The following is an 18,371-nucleotide window of genomic DNA, read 5'->3' on the forward strand; positions in this document are numbered from 1 at the left end:
AGGCCACTTTCTATTGGAGACGTCAAACTCACTCGGTCCAAATGATAACAGTGCTGTTCATGTGCCTGAGCTCAAATCCAAATGATTGCACTGGCCAAACAAAATGGACTGTGGAGGTCAAACATGTGGAATGCATTTATCCAGTGAGGGAAGAACCAACATTTCATTAGGTTGCTCCATGAGCATCCTCCAGTTCTCTACCAGACGTCATTAATACAAGCTGGATAACAAATAACCAGCAAAATATTAGACCAAATGTTACTTAGTAAATTTCTCAAATGAAAATATAGAAGACGACTTCTTTAAGGCCCAAAAATGTTTCAGAAATGTGTCTTAGAGCTCCTAATGAATGTGTCCTGGTTGTTTCTGGCATTCCCTGCAATGCATCCACACATTATAAATTTTGCAAGAGCCCATTTGAAATTGGACGTTCTTGCTCTCTCCAAAGGTCTTCAAAGGATTTGGAGTAAGAGCTCATTGCTAGTCATCCTAAAGCAACTGATACCGTACTCAGACTTCATCATTTCTTCATTACAAGCTTTTATTACAAGACGCTTCGAAGCAGACCAACAGAATGGCAGGATTTTTACCTGCGTTGACATTTTACTCTGATTCCAGATTTTCTTTTTTGCTTCTGCAACTTCATTTATTGAGATTTTTTCTTTAATTACTTTTAGTGTGGTTTCTTCATTCCATCATCCCAAATTGTGTCCTAGTAATTTAATCTTTCAAAAGCACACACCATATCTTGTGTCACTGCACAGCACAGAAAACCAACAAGCCCACAATTCTCCAGATGACCTGGGACCTTTATTTGTACTTAAATGTTTTTACCCCAAACACGATCAGTTCTGTGTTTTTTTTGTTTTTGTTTTTTAATTGAAAACAGATTTTTTTGATTGTGTAAATGGATACTTTGACTCAAAAGCGCTTCTTTTCAATCTCAGCCACTTAGTGTTATTTAACAAATCCTGGAGACAATCAGCCAAATTACAGGCAGTAAAATCATTATTTACGGATTAATTCAGATGAAGTGAAAATGGAAAGTTAACTACCCTTGAGCCTAAACTGCTTTTGTCTGAAGAGCAAATTAAATTTCTTAATATCTTTGTCCAGAATATTTTATCATCACATTTTTCATTTCATTATTTGAAAGCGTTTTTGTGGGTTCTTTTGTTCTTGCAAACCATTTTTTTTTTAGAAATCTTTCCAGGTAAACTGAAAGATCCATCTGCAGTGGAAAGGCTCCTAATAGGGATCTGAGGACAGCAGCACAGTTGAGCTACGGTGCTAATGCGATTCAAATTGTTAAATCGTCTCATTCCTCAGTGCTTCACTCTCTGTCATGAGTATCGTTTGTAAAGAGCTCCTCTGATATATAAAGTGAAGTAGGAAATGATTGAAGGCTGCTGAGCTCTGGTCTTGGATTGACAAGAGCAAGCCTGTTTCTTATTCAGATTCATTCTGTCTCTTTTCCCCTGGGTAACAGCTTACCATTCTGGCAATGTGAATCTAAAATGTATTTTAATAATATTACAATTTACCCCTCTCAGATGGTACAAATTTAGTTTTTACTTCATTGTTTCTTGTAAAAATTATCCAAAAGACAGAGTACTTTCCAGTAGTTTTTCTATTTTCCTACAAAAACGTTGTCATTTAGGCTTAAAAAAAGTAAAACATAATAAATGAAAAAACGTTTTTGTGTGTGTGAGTACATGCATATTTTATGAAATGTAATGACATCCAAATAGTGTCCCCCTATAATTAAACATACTTAAGCTCCTGCCAAGTTTGCGGCTGAGGAGGTGATTAAAGTAGATTTTAGAAGGCTGATACAACTAAAGTGAAATGTAATTATAAATTGTCAGCAGTTTGAAAGAAATGACATAAAAAAGCATTGTTATCTGTTACTCATTTATTTTTGCACAATGCCGTCGTCCTCCTTGAATAAGCTCTTGTTTTATTGCTAATAACTGCCAATAAAAAAAAAAAAGTACAAATCACTGCACTGAAGCAGAGAAGTATTGGAAGCTTTATTAGACTTATACATAAAATAATATTTCAGAGCTTGGTTACTTCAAAGAAACTTCTCAATTTTATTCTCTACTCTCTTAATATTTCAGATCTCTAAATGTGTTAGAAATGCTTGGTCTCGTTCTCACAGTAATTCACATCCTGCCAGTCGTTACAAAGTAAGCAATCTTCAGCTTGAGGAAGTAAGTCTCCAGAGATGAAGGACAATAACAGGGTTTAGAAGAGGGCTGGATTTTAGATCATATCGATTTGATATGTATTGACCGAACCCAGGAAGATGAGGCTGCACTGTCATACCTGTTAAAGAAAACTTTGACAAATTAGCTTAGGTTGTTGTTGCAAAGGTTTTACACAAAGCCTTAGGACAGAAATATGAAAGTTAACATAAAAGTCTAAATATTTCATTGTCAGATACTAAATATTCCTTCCCTCAGTTATACTCAAAAATTATTAAAAATTGTATTGGTCGATTACATTCATTTAAATGTATTTATGAGTACGCCATATTCATTAACATTTGTGTCCCACAAATGTTTAGCTTCTGATGAGTCTGAGATTAAAGAACCATTTATAGCGTTCTTCAGTCACAGTTCTTTGTCCATCCAAAACTTTCAAATGTACTATTTCTTTCATTTTTTTATTTTGCACTTGATCCTGTCCTTGAGAATAAGGAGAATTTAAAATCAGGTTTTCTTTAAGCTTTGCAGTATGTGTCAAAAAGACTGTGGGTCATCGTTTCATTTAGTTGCCTTCTTTGGTTTGAATCACTCAAAGGTCAATGTAAAGGAGTTAGAAAAGCACACAAAAAAAGAAGAGATATGCTTCTGAAATTGTCATGTAACAGGAGTAGAATAAAGAAAAAACAGGAAAAACTGGAGAGAGGTTGCTCTCAGACCACTTTGAAAGATTACAAGAAGGCCTGACTCATTGTGAGCAAAATGTTGTCTGAATTGCAGGTGCTTTAGTTTCTTGCACACTATTGAATATATGGTTTACAAATGGAAGTAAAATGTTATATTAATCACAATACAGACAAAAAAATATCTAGAGGTGAAAACAGGACACACTCAAATTCAAGTTAGTCCTAAACAAATATGGGTATGGAATTACATACTTTTTAAGCACAGAACAAATGATCTCATTAGCATACTTTTGAAAGAATAATTCTCATTAAATGGCAACTTTGTACACACTTTATGAATGTTAGTGGGATAGTCTGCTTGGTTTAGGTGATGTTCAGCAGCTGGACCGAGTCTCAGATAAACTGAAGGGTCTAGTACTGCTTGAACCTTGATAAAACTGTGCTGACAGTATGTAGTTCCTTTTGTGCTTGTTCCTTTATGTGTTGGTTTAAGAGATAAACTTGTGAAGGGTTATAACTATGAAAATTCACGTTTATCAGATAATGCATTGTCTTGTCAAAATAATTTTTTAAATCAATATTACAAAACATGTTTTGTTCTGGGCCAGTTTCAAATTTAGGATACCGGGATCTGTATTAAATTTTTTGTTAAATTACCCAGCCCTGCTTAATCAGCTTGATTTCCAGAATTCTTCTTAAATTGAAAATAGAGGATATCAAGTAAATGATTATGTGGATAAACAAAAAAATTAAATATGCTGATGGTTTTGATTTGTTTTGCTATGGTAAAAACTGTGCTTGTTGCTTTGGATGTTATGATGCCTTTTAGATAAAAGAAAGAGTCACAACCAGGAAATGCTGGTTCATAAATTTTCCCAAGTTTCCTAAAGTAATACTGATAATCCCAAAACATTCCATGTAGAGTTGCATTAATTTTTTACTCCAAAAAACCATACTCTATCCCAATCGTTACCTACCACTCTGGCTTCTCCCTTTTGCTTCAGTTGTTGGGGCATTTGAAGCTAGGGTAGGTAACAAATTTGGACTTGGCCTAAGTGCTGCCCTAACAAAACAAGAATTTCTAAAAATCATATAACAGGTATTTTAAGAATAAATAGCAGGGTTAAACAGCATTATAATGAGTTACAAAGTTTTTCTGTGGCAGTCAGACAGAAAATGAGAACACTGACATGGCAAAAATGTCAAGAATGATAAAAGGAAAGTTGAAGGTGTAAAAAGAACAGAATTCCTATAAAACACCATAAATGCCAAAGAAATACATGACGAAAGAACACTTTGTCAAAAAAGACCATACATTTTGTAAAACCTTTCAGTCTTTAAGGGGTTCATGGTCAAAAACATATAATTCCAGGACATTCAAGTTCTTGCGTCACCAAGAAATACTTCCAGGTACATCCATACAAAACTCCATTACTGCTAAGAGTAAATTGCTACAACTTGAGTCAACTAATTGTCATTATAAAAGATTATATGAATGACTTTATTTTATCTGTGCCTGTAAGGTAACTGGAAATACAGAACGGACACAAAAATTATGAATCTTACACATAACCTATTAGAGTTATTGAAAATTTGAGGTTTCCTTATTTTTTTTATAAAGGTTATATAATCAAACGCAGTTTGCAGTTTTGTTTAAGGAATGTTGTGTCTCTTTTTTTCTCCACAGGTCAAACCTAAATAAAAAATTCCCCTGCAAAATCTATTCGAACTGGGTTATCATCCTAACTGAGTGTAGATTATGGCTTTCATTTTTCATTTATTGTTTTTAAAGAGCAAAAGAAAAAAAACACACAATGGATGTCCAAATACTTTCCAAAGAAAGTCTGCTGTCCAAATCTCAGGCTACAATTAGAAAAGCCAAATGGCCACTTATGTCTGTGTAACCACATCATTCAATGTCAGCAATCAAGTCTGCATTATGCAAAAAGGGGGTAAACAACAGACTGAGGGACACAAATTGGCTCAACACCAGCTGTCTAATTAGCTTTGTGTTGCTTTTGAAAAGCAAACAGAGAAAGCGGGATGGTCTGAAAGTTGGCCAAGCGGCGGTTCTGAGAGTTCTATTTCCTCCAAATCAGAGCGAGTGTCCAAATCTACTTGTGCTAAAAAAAAGTTTTGGAAATGCCGCTAAGATTTGATCTCAAGTCACATCTCCACTTGCGGATAAAAATGCATTTACATTTTTCCATGAGCCCTTTGGTTGAGATTCTGTGATGTTTGTCACAGCTGTCTATTTTACAGGGAGTGCACACAGCTTAATAAAACACATCCTCATATGGGTCTGAAGATCCAGCACGCCCCATTAATTTAACATACCCCTGCTGACAGGTTACAGCAGAAACAACATTGCAGAAAAAAACTATTTCACCTCAATATAAATTCATCACATCAATCTACCTGCCTGTTTGTGTGCTAATAATTCTTTTTTAAATTAAAAGGTTTAAAAAAAACATAACGAGTGCATAATTAGACGGGTTGAGGTGCTCTGCTTCACTTTTTATTGGTAACATTGACAGGAAAATTAGTGACCAGCGGAGGGGATGCGACGAAACTAGTGAGTCTTACTGATGAATTTCGGGCGGTGAAAAGCAACATGTATCATGTCAGAATTGTCACTTCACTGTCATTTAGCAGGAGCCCGTGTGGGAGTGTGGACAAATCAAGATCCTGCGTCGTTAGCAGTCACTCTGCCATCGGAGGCATTGAGTAATGATAGTCCACGAGTAGTGGTGGCTGCTGTTCGCCACTTCCCGCTGTTGATGACAATTTTGGTGACTAACATCAAGAGGTTTACATCGGCTGTTTTACACTGGGAGAAACACAACCCGCTCGTGCCCAGAACTGGGCCAAAAATATCCGACTCTTGGCAGTGCAAATTCTGCTTTAAAATTGATCAGGTCCTAACTTGTAAATGGCAGGGGCTTCTGGCACATCCAACATTGCAGACACCTTATCTGCAGCACCCGTCTTATCTTCCAGCCCGGGTGGAAACTATTGCCAGGTAGCAGCTTGTCATATGACGCACAGCTCGGTGACAAGTCACAGCTCAGCACAGTTTCCCACACCACTGGCAGGCTTTGTGTGATAATGCACAACACGCAAACAGCACTGTGGGCTTTTAGATAGTGCAGAGTGGGGGAAATGGAAGCCCTGTGATGATGTATATCTACTTCATTAAAGAGCTGACCTTGACCATGGGGAAAACTGTATTAGTCAGGATTTCAGCAAAAACACCAGATGATGTTTATGTGTCGAAAAGGAGCTCCGCCTCCTGTTGATGCTCTCACACTCGTGTTGGGTCTACATGCATGCTGCGCTCATTGTGCTGTTCAACAAAAGGAGGCGCTGATGCAGTGATCTGTGGCCAGGTGCCTCTACCAGGCAACATAAACACGGCAGACAATGACTCTACACTTCCCTTGCTTAAGGAACCAGCACAGATAGTTGGACGGGATACCTGCACATCGGAGCACATCCATATTTGCCCTCAGAAAGAAAAACTTCTTTGAGACTCCTTTCATTCACACGATTGAATCTGGCCAAATGCTGTAAATGTGTTGGTTATTTGTTGGAATTTATTTTTTACTCACAAAGAAGCACCATTTCCTGTGACCTTGTTGCAGGTAACCTGCTTTCAGTTATTTCGAACACCTATAATTGAAAGTGAGCAGTTCTTAAATAGATCACTCATCCGACTGGGGAGGGTTGAAATGGCCTTTCATCCTGGGTTTACCTCTTCCCATTCACTGTTCCCACACAAAACTTGACTGCTCTTTTTTTCCCTTCAGCCTTTCCATCTCCTTCTTTCCTTTCCTCCCTAATTTTCTCATCTGCTGTCTTGCATGCTCCTTTTGCCTCACCGTTAGACGTTATCTCAAAGACCAGATCACCATGGCAACAATTAGTCACATCGTCATCGCCCACACTTGCATTTGATGGCTGTTTTTATTTTTGAGGGTTTCTCGACATGCCCCTACCTCACTGGCAGATTGCCGAGTAACCTCTTCTGCAGTTGAAGGAACAATGTTGCCATCTGTTGGATCCGTGCATTTGCACACAAGCAAGCCACGCTTGGAGAAAACTGCCAGCACCCCTGCAATGACTCATGGCAGACAATCACATGCCAATTAAGACCTTCGACTCTGACCAGTGTCTGCTGGGCTCAATCTCAAATCACAAGTCAGAGAGCCACATCCCCTCCCTCCATGGAAAGGTCAGTGTGCACTGCTGGATATCTTTTCATTAAAAATAATGTTAAAGAAAAACAAAGATTTTCCTATAGACTCCCTCTTGGCGGTTTGTGCTGGTGTCTGATACAAACCAAACAGACTCAAACACATACGCACAAAATGTTGGGGTGATACAAGTCTGGTTTGGATGAAAGAAGAGTAGACTGGTGACAGCTTGGTTAATTAAACATGGAGAGTACTTAGGCTAGGGACCAGAACTCATATTTATTCATCATTCCTGGCATATTGTATATCTTTAAATAAAAAAGAGCAGTGCTCCTCCAGCAGTGTAATAACCAATATGAATGACAATATAAAAGCTAAGATCTTGTTTGAGAGTTACTCTTCAAGTCCTGGACCTACTTTTTTCTCTCTGGAGGCGCTAATTAACCAATTCTTGTTAAGTCTTACAGTTTAATGATGTAACTCCACAGAGTTGAGAATAATTTCTCATCTGGGATGTGTAATTGCTCTAGGTATTTATTTTTTTCACTTCAAAAACGCCCCCAAAAAGGTGTTAAAATGCTCACCTTGATTACTTTTTATTTTTATTTTTTACTGGGGGGAAAAAAAAGTGAACAGACGTGGTTATGTGATAAAATGCAAGGGCCAAGCTAGTTCAAGTTAAGATGATGCAATATGAAAGAAAACAAATTCTGCTGCTGGCACTTTAGCTCTGGCACTTGAGGTGAAGACTCCTGCTGAGACACAAGCTCAAGGCTACATAATAATTCTTGGCAGACCTGTTTAGCAGGAGATATGATTTACCAGCTGCATAGTCAGATTTACAATGGGGCTTGTCCACTAGAGATAAATATCCATGTTATGCTGGACAGTCACTGCTTTACAGCTGTGTTTGCTTGCAGGTCGTCATCAAAAGAAGGCAGCAAGGCTGTACTGCAGCTTTGAAGAACGTGGAACAAAAGGTGGAACGTGTTCTGCATATGCATGGTCACAGGTAAAAAAAAACATGGTTGCCGTAGCTAAATAAACAACTTTGCTATTGTGAGATGCAAAAAAAACTATGCAAACTGTATACATCTTTTTTTACAGTTTTCATCTTGCATTAAAAAAACAACAACATATATTTTCACTTAGCTTAGAACCGAATTCATTGCCACATCTTTAAAGGAGAAACGTCTTGCCAGATGCTTTCTACCTAATTTGCTGTCAAGTGCACCACTTTCTTCCTTTTTTTTTCTTTCTTTTTTTCCTGCTATTTTAGGTTGTGCATTGTAACATCCTGCCGTGAGAAAAAGCTCCCCTCCCCAACCTTGTCTTAAAACTGTGAAATTTCCTGCATTTTGCGCTTTGCAAATTAATGCAGGCACTTCATCTCCTCTCATTATTTATTCATTTGAAGCAAATGTTTTTTCTATGTATTAATGCAGATGCTTCTTTCCTCTTCAAAGTACAGAGCGACAGTGACCCAGGTGCTGTTTATCTTGCTTAAAAAGGGCTGAAGAAACACCTTACTGTCTTTCCATCCAAAACTAACACATTTGATTTATATTAATTTTTGAACATAGATGCAGTCTTTCAATTATCACAGGCTTTGTTGTTGTTGTTGTTGTTCTCTGAAGCAACCTCTATTCTTTTCAAAAGTCTTAGCTTTAAACTCTGGAGCAATAATTGCACAAATACTTTCCAAGCCCTGCCAGCTCCAACTTTTCAGGTACATGCCTTGGATATTTTCAGATTTTCACAAAATTAGTGCAGCATTGTGCAACAAGCTTGGAGGATTTTTTTTCTGCTTTCCCTTGGTTACACTCTCTATATTGCTCCTTTCTTTAAATATACATGCTCAAGTGTCAAGACTTTCAAGAATACATTTTTACTAATGGGTGCAAAAAAAAAATGCTCAGCCCTTTTGATTGCATTTGCATTCTAAAGTACAACTACTTATAGCCTGTTACATTTTGCAGTAAATGACACCAGCTACTAGATTCTGAGGCAGGTAGAGCCTCATCCAAACAGTTTGACTTTTTTTTTTTGTGCTGCATGTCTGTGCGACTGCATTGATCCTCTCCGATGCATTAAAGTATCAGTGCAGGGTACTTTGCATGATGATAAAGCACACGCAAAGCATCCACAATCCTCATTTAGAGGTCAGAGAGAGGCAGCCAAAGTAAAGCACAACATGGAGCGGAGTCTCAACATTAATATTAATGAGATGAATCCACGCAGTGCTGTACCTTTCCTGGAAAAATAAAGGTATACCTTGATTAAATGTAGGCAGTAGGATCATGGATGCTGTAAAAAACCAGCAGCACATCTGGACTATATGAGGTTATTTTTTATATTTTTTTCCTGGGGTATTGATAAGGACGCTTGGTTCTAAGAAAGGCAAGTAGACAAGAAAATAGCCATCTGCTGAGATGCAGCATAATTAAAGTGCAGGGGGGGCTTTGTGGTACCGATGGGCTCCTTGCCACATTTCCCATTGACTTTTAACTGGACAAGGAAGGTCAGAAACAAGGTGTTTAGAGCAATCTCTTCAAATTGTTGGACTGAGTCTTGATAATCTCCCAGGCCTGAATGGATCTCAGATCTGTTTACCAAGTGAGTGCACCTTACAAAGTCATTTGGCAATTGTTTTACCCTCTAACACAATAATAGAACTGGAATTGGCTTTTTGATCAATGACATCAGTGGTTAAGTTGATATATTCAATAAGCACAACAACCTTGAGCCTCGCAGAATTACTGTGTGCGCGCATGAATTACAGAGTGAGGTTATACTGTACTTTGTTCTATTTGGATTAAACCTTTTTTAACCAACAATACCATAGTCACAACACTTTTTTCACAGACAGAAAATTCCCCCAAAAGTCTTTTGAAACCTAACTTGCTCTAACTCTTTAAAAACTCAAACTGATTTTGTTGTAAAGCATCTTTAAGTCATTTAACTTTTAAAAGCGATTGACTTTAAAAACTACCAAGTCCCTCGTCAGAGCCAAAATAGAACATAATCGATGAAGGATTTTATTTTCTGTAATTTCATTTAAAAAAAAAGAACAATCAGCCCAACAAAGTAATTTTAGCCCTAAATCTAAATATCCTTGAAAGTAAAATACATCAGATGTGTAATGTGTAGTTAGAACAAGGACATGTCAAGTTCTACTCCCACAGACTGGTGAGAAATTTCTGAAAATGAAAATAAACAGTTTTAATGAGATATATGGTTCTCTGCCCCTGCAGACAAGTTTTAATGGATTGCATGTCATGAGAGTGAGTTAAAAGTGTTATTTTCTTTCTACCATGGAAATCATACTCAACTTTCCATATTGTTTTTTAAGTTGTAACCAAACACAAGAAATAAGTGTATTATAGGCTGATTTGTTTATAGCATCATCTAGTTATTTCTGTGTTAAAATACACTTACCGGCCACTTTATTAGGTACTCCTTGCTGGTACCGGGTTGGACCCCCTTTTGCCTTCAGAACTGCCTTAAACCTTTTTGGCACAGATTCAACAAGGTTCTAGAAACATTCGTCAGAGACTTTGGTCCATAATGACATGACAGCATCATGGAATTGCTGCAGATTTGTCCGCTACATATCTATGATGCCAATCCTTCCGTTCTACCACATCCCACAGGTGATCTGTTGGGTGGAGATCTGGTGACCGTGGAGACCATTTGAATTCATTGTTCAAGAAACCAGTCTGAGGTGATTCCAGCTTTATGACATGGCGCGTTATCCTGCTGGAAGTAGCCATCATACGAGGGTACACTGTGGTCATAAACGGATGGAAAAGGTCAGTAGCAATACTCAGGTTGGCTGTAGCGTTGTAACCATGCTCAGTTGGTACTGAGGGGCCGAAAGTGTGTCAAGAAAACACCATCACCACCACCAGCCTGAATTGTTGATACAAGGCAGGATACTGTAGATCCCTGTTTTTATGTTTTGATGGCAAATTCTGATCCTACCAATTCTGTTGCTCTGTTTGAACTGCAGGGAACCATGTGTACATGCCTAAAAGCATTGAGTTGCTGCCATGTGACTGGCTGATTAGACATTTGTGTTAACAAGCAGTTGGACAGCTGCCTGATAAAGTGGACAGTGTGTGTATACAAGATTCTTACTTAAAACACACTTTGTGTGTGTTTTATCGGCACCAATACATCCCCTTCATACAAACAATAAATGCCGAAGCAGTCATGGCAGGTCAGCTTCTGTTGCTCTTTCTCCGTCTTCAGCTTGTACTCCCATTAGATGTGCTGTTGACACTGCAGTTTTTTTCTATCCCACCTTTCACTCCGCCTGAGCAGTAAAGTTAGCCTCAGGTGACTAAAAGTGGTGCATTCAATTGCACTTAATTAAATGGCCTCCGATTTCTTTTATGCTCTGATGAAGGCCACCAGGCTGAAACATTAGCATGTTTGTTGACACGGCTGAAATAAATTGGTGAATTTGAGATCGGTCGGCCTTGTTCTGAAGTTTTATGGGCATGCGCTTCCTGTCTGCATTAAAATATTCAATGTCGAGGTTGTACCGCACTCCAAGGAGACATTTGTCTTTTTCCTCTCTCCCTCTATAAATGCCTTTAAAATCCCTTTAAGGTTATCTCTCTTCAGCAGAAAATTCTGAGTTTGCCGTATTGCGCCATGGTAAATCTGTGTCTTTAACATGCAAATATTAATAATAATACTATTATTATTAAATATTATTTCATGAGAAGGAACAATAATCAAAAAGTGTAGAATTTTAAATGGTGACAATTGTCTTTGCATGTGTGCAAACGGATGAAATTTTTTATCAAAGCCAGGCGATAGCAGCAGTGAGCTGTCACTGAAAAAAGGGACCCAACAGAGCCTATCTGGCTGAAAGATAATCTGAGGACTGTAATGTTTCCTCCGGTCTCCTTCCAGCTACTAATGCTTGAATGGATCGGACTGGATCTGCCCAAAGACTCCACAAGCCTCTAGTTTTGCTCCAAGCAATTCTCAACAGTCTGTATCTTAAGCCTAAATAAGCACTGTGGTCACTGCCCTGCTGAGAGTTTGAACAATTCCCAAGTGGAAAACCCCTTTCTCATTAGTAACTCACTTATCAGATTGTTGGGATGTGGTTTGCAAATACTGGCACAGAGGCAGAGAGTCACTGTTAAGCTATACAATCCCCCTCATTTAACTCCATCTCTGCAGGGAGTCTCATGTCTAATATAAATGTTTTGCTCCTAGGATTGCACGACTTCAGACTCTCACAGAGAGTGAATGAAAGAGTAATGAGCAATATAGTCATAGAAGTCTTTAAAGAAAGATAGTTATGACTTGCTATGCTGCATTGCAGCTCAGATGCAGCTGCAAAACATCCCGCCTTTGGAGCCATTTAAGGCAGGGTTCATTTGTGCTTTCTCTTTCTTCGCCTGCTTGATTTCATTGCAGCAATATCCACAATTCACAGCAATTTTCCCAGCATCACTGTCTTTCCCATGTGAAAGTACGCATGAATCCCTCCCCCTCGTCTGAGTTTAGTGGGAAAAAAGTGCCACATACTCAAGTGAACAATGAGAACACTATTATAAGACTTGGCAGAGAAAAGCCTCAAAGGCCCCAACACAAAAGCCTGTACAAATTGAGGAGATAGAAGTGCTAACTCATTAGCTTACCAGGTCTCCGATCACAGCATATTTTTTAAGATGCTGAATGTCTGCGCAGCTCTCATCTGATGAAAGATGTTTTTGCACGATTTCAAAGCTTATTGCTTGCTTCAGAACTTTAGCCTGTTTTTCTTATTTTCTTTTCAAGATGTTTTTCAGCAAATACGTACGTGCTTTACCTTGCACGAGTTAACAAACTCATCCCGATAGTCACATTGACTGATTGTCACATTCTTTTCGCCATAGGAAACACTTGTCACAAGAATTTTTGTGTGTTCTAAAAGTAAATAAATTGGTGTTACTTGATCTTTTTTTTTTAACATCTCTCAATTATCAAAATTGACAACACCCCCAAAAGCACACAGCTAGGTTTTGATTGTTTTGAAAAGCTGAGCTGGTTTTCAATGTTTCCCGTTTTATCCAACCTTGAGACCAAATAAACAAAGGTTGAACCTCAGAGAAAAATGCGTCTGCTTTTGGTTTAACGCCAGAGTCCTCATTAGATCACAAGCCTGTTTTACACAAAATAAAACAAACTTTAACGTCACAGAAATTCATAAGCACTTTAATAAAAAAGAATGACCCTTGTAGACTCTTTTAACTAATCTCATCTGAGTATATTTGATATTTGATCTTATCCATGTTTGCTCCCTGCTCTTGCGATATCAAATATTTAATCTGCACTTTACCTATCATTGCTTTCAGTCTGTAATACATTTTTTGAAAGTGACTGGAATTAAAAACTGCAGCAATAAGCACATCCATTCATTGCACCCAAGCCATCAATGTGCTCTCCTTTTAATCCTCCCCTCTGGGCAATTCATATAGAAAACGTTTAAAGATATACTGCCAGCAGTTTCTTCTTCTAAATGTGCTGCCTTGCACGTTAGCAAGATATTACCTTCTTAGCTCATTAGAAGATGTACTTCTCATTCTGCAGTATTTTATTTTCAGCCTGCTGGTCTGCTGCACCATTTTCCTCCTTTTCCGAGAGGAGCATCTCTGTGATTCTGCACTACCATCTTCTGGAAAACCCACAGGCAGAGTCTGCTGCAGCAAACTCTCAGCCGTCCCTCTTCCGCTCTGCTGCACTGTAACAGAGATTGATTTCTCTGTCTGTCACTGATGACATTGTACGACTGCCATATTTAAATTAGTAGCACCCTGATAAGAGGAAATCCATGAATCATGTCTCCCTGGACTTCAAATCTTACCATTCATTGAGGGGAGAAAAATCTGAAAGCACCGGAGCTTTTCATTGACACGGCTTAAAATTGACCCATTCTAGCTTCCATTTGAGATAAAACTATTTTCAAGTGCAGTACTAACGGAGAGAGCTTGACTGTGTGTACAGCGAAGAACAACCACAGCTGTTTGACTCTTAAGAGGTAGTGGAGCACATTATGTAATGCAATTATGCATCAAAATTTACAGCAAGCAATTGTGCAGGCAACCAGCCAGCTGTGATGGGTTTACATAACTGTCAGAAAATGACAATTAAGAAGAAAGGAATGACTTTTTCTCATCCAAGCACAACATTAACTCTCAAGCAAAACCCATAACACATTGTTTTATTTTCACATTGAAGAAGAAGTTGGTATTATCTGACATTTCCCTCTGTTCTGTTGATCTGTAAAGGTGCAGACGTTGAGGTTCAGAACGTTGAATTAAAAGGGGTCTAAAAATGATTCATTGAAGTAAGTGTGTATTTTTTTAAAGAAGATGGAGAAAAGCTTTGAGCATTTTGTATGTTTATATAATGTCTTTAATTTGAGTACACATGCAATTGGACCCTGAGGACAGTTCAATTGGAAGAGTGTGTTCAATGAATCAATCAGGTTGGAAAGAGATCATAAAAACAAATAAATCACAACGCACAAATTAAGACAGAGGGGGTACAAGAAAACATTCAGAAGAAAGAACACCTAGAACTTCAGAATACCCGTTTCCATCATTTGGGATTCATTGTGTGCCGTGAAAAAAAAAAGCTTATTCCTGCTGAACAATCACTTTTCTTCTCTTTCTGCTTTTCTTTTGAAAAGAGGTGAAAGCACATCTATAGACAATTTGAATGTCAAAGGTAACATTATCAGGCTGCCACACGCAAGAAGGCTGAAAGCAAAAGGAGCAGAAAACACCAACAAACTCCAGAGCAGAGTCGTGAAAAAGTAAATATTTCATTATGTGCCACATGAGGACACTTTAAACTCTGTCTATGCTCCCTGCTCAGTGCGCTGAATAGTAATCATGACCCATAAGAAGATTAGCAGTCTTTGCTGCCATCTAGAGGGGCTGAAACTGCTCTGATATACCGATGTCTCCCATAAAACATCAGGAGTGTATTGTGAAGCAAACACTCTTTTCATCTGTTAGGTGGTAAATAAACCTGGTCATTCATGGCTTCTTCAACTCCAGAAGGCAGATGGAAGTGCACACTGAAGGGGAAATGGCCTGCAATCTAAACAGCTGTAAATGTCTCCTGTGTGACTGCATGAGCCAACATCAAGATTTTATATCACAGATTGATTGGAATTATATAACGCTTGTTGTGACACACTGATTCCACTCAATGCATCTGTTAAAAAAGGAAAGGCGCCGTGCAGGAGCACGGGGTCGTAAAGAGGCTGTGATAGATAAAGGTGAGTTCACTGGGTGCTCAAAGTGCCTCTAACAGCTGAGTCGGAGGATCTGGCTGCGCTTGCATTTTAGGAAGTGCATGCAGTGAACTTTTTATAGCACAATTTCTTTCCAAGAATATAACTCAGTGAACTCTTGGCCTGAACCGTCCAGGCAGTCGGTTTGGGTTGCGCGCTGCCTCGCATTTCACATAAACAAGGGTGCATAAACCTTTGCAAACACAATGCTCACTGTGCACCAGTAAGCATGCCTTCTGCAACATTTGGAGGTTAAGGGGAGGATGTTATTCCATTTGGATGATTTTCAATTCAAAGGAACTCCTTTCAAGGATAAGAGTTATTTTCATCAGAGATGTGCAACTTACTGTAGTGGAACTGTAATTGTTAAATGGGTTGGAAAACAAAACCCTCAAATCCGGAACACCAGACCCTAACAAACAGCAAGCTTCTCTAATTTGAGCAAAAATAAAACTACTGAGAGTTGAATTTTTTTTAACCCTTTCATTAAAATGCTTTTACTTGAAATGTTGTCTGGAACTCTTCACAGAAGGGGACCAATCAGCAGCAAATCTCACTGTGATGTCTTCATTGAAAAGTTTCCAAAGTAGGTTGGAACACTGCCCAGGACCAAGCCTCCAAAGACTCCAAAGTCAGCAAGTTCTGGTTGTGACTTTGATTAATTACACATTTTTTAAGATCACTTTTTAATTGCTCTTTCTTAGCAGATTTTCAGTCTTCTATCTTGTTTACTGAAACGGCTTTCATAATGTGAGTTTGTGTTTATATTTGATCCTGAAGTTGAATCAGGACAAAGTAGAGGTTTTCTTTGCTGGCTCTGATGCTTAGAGACTGGATCATCACAAACCTGTTTAACCCTTGTGCTATCTTAGATGACCCCACCCTTACATTGACGTGTTATTCCTACCATGACAAAGGTGGATAAAGGTGGAAAGATTTCATGTAATCCATGGACACCAGTGAGGTTCACAAATCATTGAAGAAAAAAGGTTTACCGCACTGTCTAGTGGGTCTAGATGACCCAACTCCCAATGTTACAGTGCCTAGGATAGCACAAGGGTTAAAGACTTACTCAAAGCAAAACTATATTATAGGTGTTTTAAACTTGCACTTTTCTTATGATGGAAGACATATGTAAAGAAAATTAAGCTTAAAATTGTATTTCTGAGTATGTCTTTATTCAAATAGTAGGGAATAAGAAGCAGAAAATAAAATGCTGTTTCAAATGTTGAAGGCCACAAGCTCAAACACATAGATCCATGTGAGTCTTTGTCTTTTCATCTGAGCTGGCATCCGGCTCAAACTGTACAGCTGGATAGTTTTGATATTGTTCGACTTGTTGCACCGCCAATGTTAGATTGGGGTTGTGGGGGACTGTAAGATGTGATGATGTTCGTCAACTCGTAGTCGAGTATGACCAAAGCAATACTAATAGTACATTGTCTAAGGGGCGGAGGGATGTGTCCGCATATGGCTAATAAGGCCAATACGGGCAAGAAAACCCCTTCCACAGGTTGAACACCAGTGAGAGGGGGTCGTGTTGGTAGGTAGGTCAGCTGGAGCCTTACGTTTTTGGCGTTTTTCCTTGGCTGCGTTGGAACGTTTATTTTCTGAGTAGATGGCACCTTTATGAATCAAGTTACGCCAAGTCGGTCTGTCAGATGCTGCGGTTTCCCACGTGGAAACGTCGATATTGAAATCTTTCAGATGTGATTTGATGCAGTCTTTGTAGCGTTTGCGCTGGCCTCCAACTTTCCTGCTACCATGGCTGAGTTCACCATACAGCAGCTGTTTGGGTATCCTGGAGTCTGACATACGGCAGACGTGTCCTGCCCATCGTGTCTGGGCTTTGCGCATGGTGGTAATGACGCTAAGGAGGTCTGCTCTCTCCAGGACCTCAGTGTTTGTGATTCGATCATGCCAGCGAATATTAAGGATGTTTCGGAGACAGCGGAGATGGAACTGCTGGAGAAGTTTCTCATGTCTTCTGTAGGTGGTCCAGGTTTCGCAGCCGTAAAGAAGTGTTGTTAAGACGACTGCTCTGTACACTTTGATCTTGGTGTTTTGTAAGATGCCTCTACGTTCCCAGACTGACTTCCTCAGTCTCCCAAAGGCACTGCTTGCCTTCGCGATGCGGTTGTTGACTTCTGCATCGATGTTGGCGTTGCGGGAGAGAGTGCTGCCGAGGTAGGTAAAGTTTTCTACATCTTGAAGTCGCTGCCCCTTGACTGTGATGTTTGGTTCCTGATATGGTTTTCCTGGGGCGGGCTGATACATCACTTCAGTCTTCTTGATATTGATGGTGAGGCCAAAGTTGTCGCAGGCAGATGAGAAAGCGTCCATTTCCTGTTGCATGTCTTGCTCATTGATGGCATTGAGGGCACAGTCATCAGCAAAGAGCAGGTCACGAATCACAGTTTCTTTTACTCTAGTGACGGCCTTCAGACGTCGGAGGTTGAACAGCCTTCCATCACACCTATACCTGATGGGTATGCCTAAGGGTGTCTCCCTGAAAGCATCAGTCAGCATTGCAGAGAACATCAAACTAAACAGTGTAGGGGCAAGTACGCAACCTTGCTTAACTCCATTTGACACTTGGAAAGGGGCAGAGGTATTTCCATCATCAAGAACACGGGCCATCATCCCATCGTGAAATTGTTTAATAATCTTTACGAACCTGTTTGGGCAGCCAAATTTTGCCATGATTTTCCACAGTCCCTCTCTACTCACAGTGTCAAACGCTTTTGTTAGATCTACAAAGGTGGTATAGAGATCTTGATTGTGTTCCACACTTTTCTCCTGGATCTGACGAGCAGCAAAAATCATATCAACAGTCCCTCGACCTGCACGGAAACCGCATTGGCTCTCAGGGAGATGACCTTGCTCAAGGTGTTTAAGGAGGCGATTTAGGAGCAGCAAGATAGTAGGAGGGAGTGTAAACAAAGGGATGATGGGAAATGAGCGCAAG

At 39.2% G+C, this 18,371-nt stretch overlaps 1 long non-coding RNA gene across 2 annotated transcripts; it reads left to right on the top strand.

Moving 5' to 3' along the window:
* The first annotated feature begins 2,562 nt into the window (after positions 1-2,562).
* Positions 2,563-14,434, top strand: LOC110015769. 2 transcript variants are annotated; one of them, XR_002291027.2, is made up of 4 exons: positions 2,563-7,130; positions 8,013-8,104; positions 10,746-10,904; positions 13,704-14,434. It is a non-coding gene; the product is annotated as an uncharacterized LOC110015769 (long non-coding RNA). The 2 variants fall into 2 exon arrangements; XR_002291026.2 differs by having other exon boundaries at positions 2,563-8,104.
* Positions 14,435-18,371: the final 3,937 nt, after the last annotated feature.

This window comes from Oryzias latipes, chromosome 10 (genome assembly GCF_002234675.1).
Source record: "Oryzias latipes chromosome 10, ASM223467v1".
Classification (NCBI taxonomy): Eukaryota; Metazoa; Chordata; class Actinopteri; order Beloniformes; family Adrianichthyidae; genus Oryzias; species Oryzias latipes.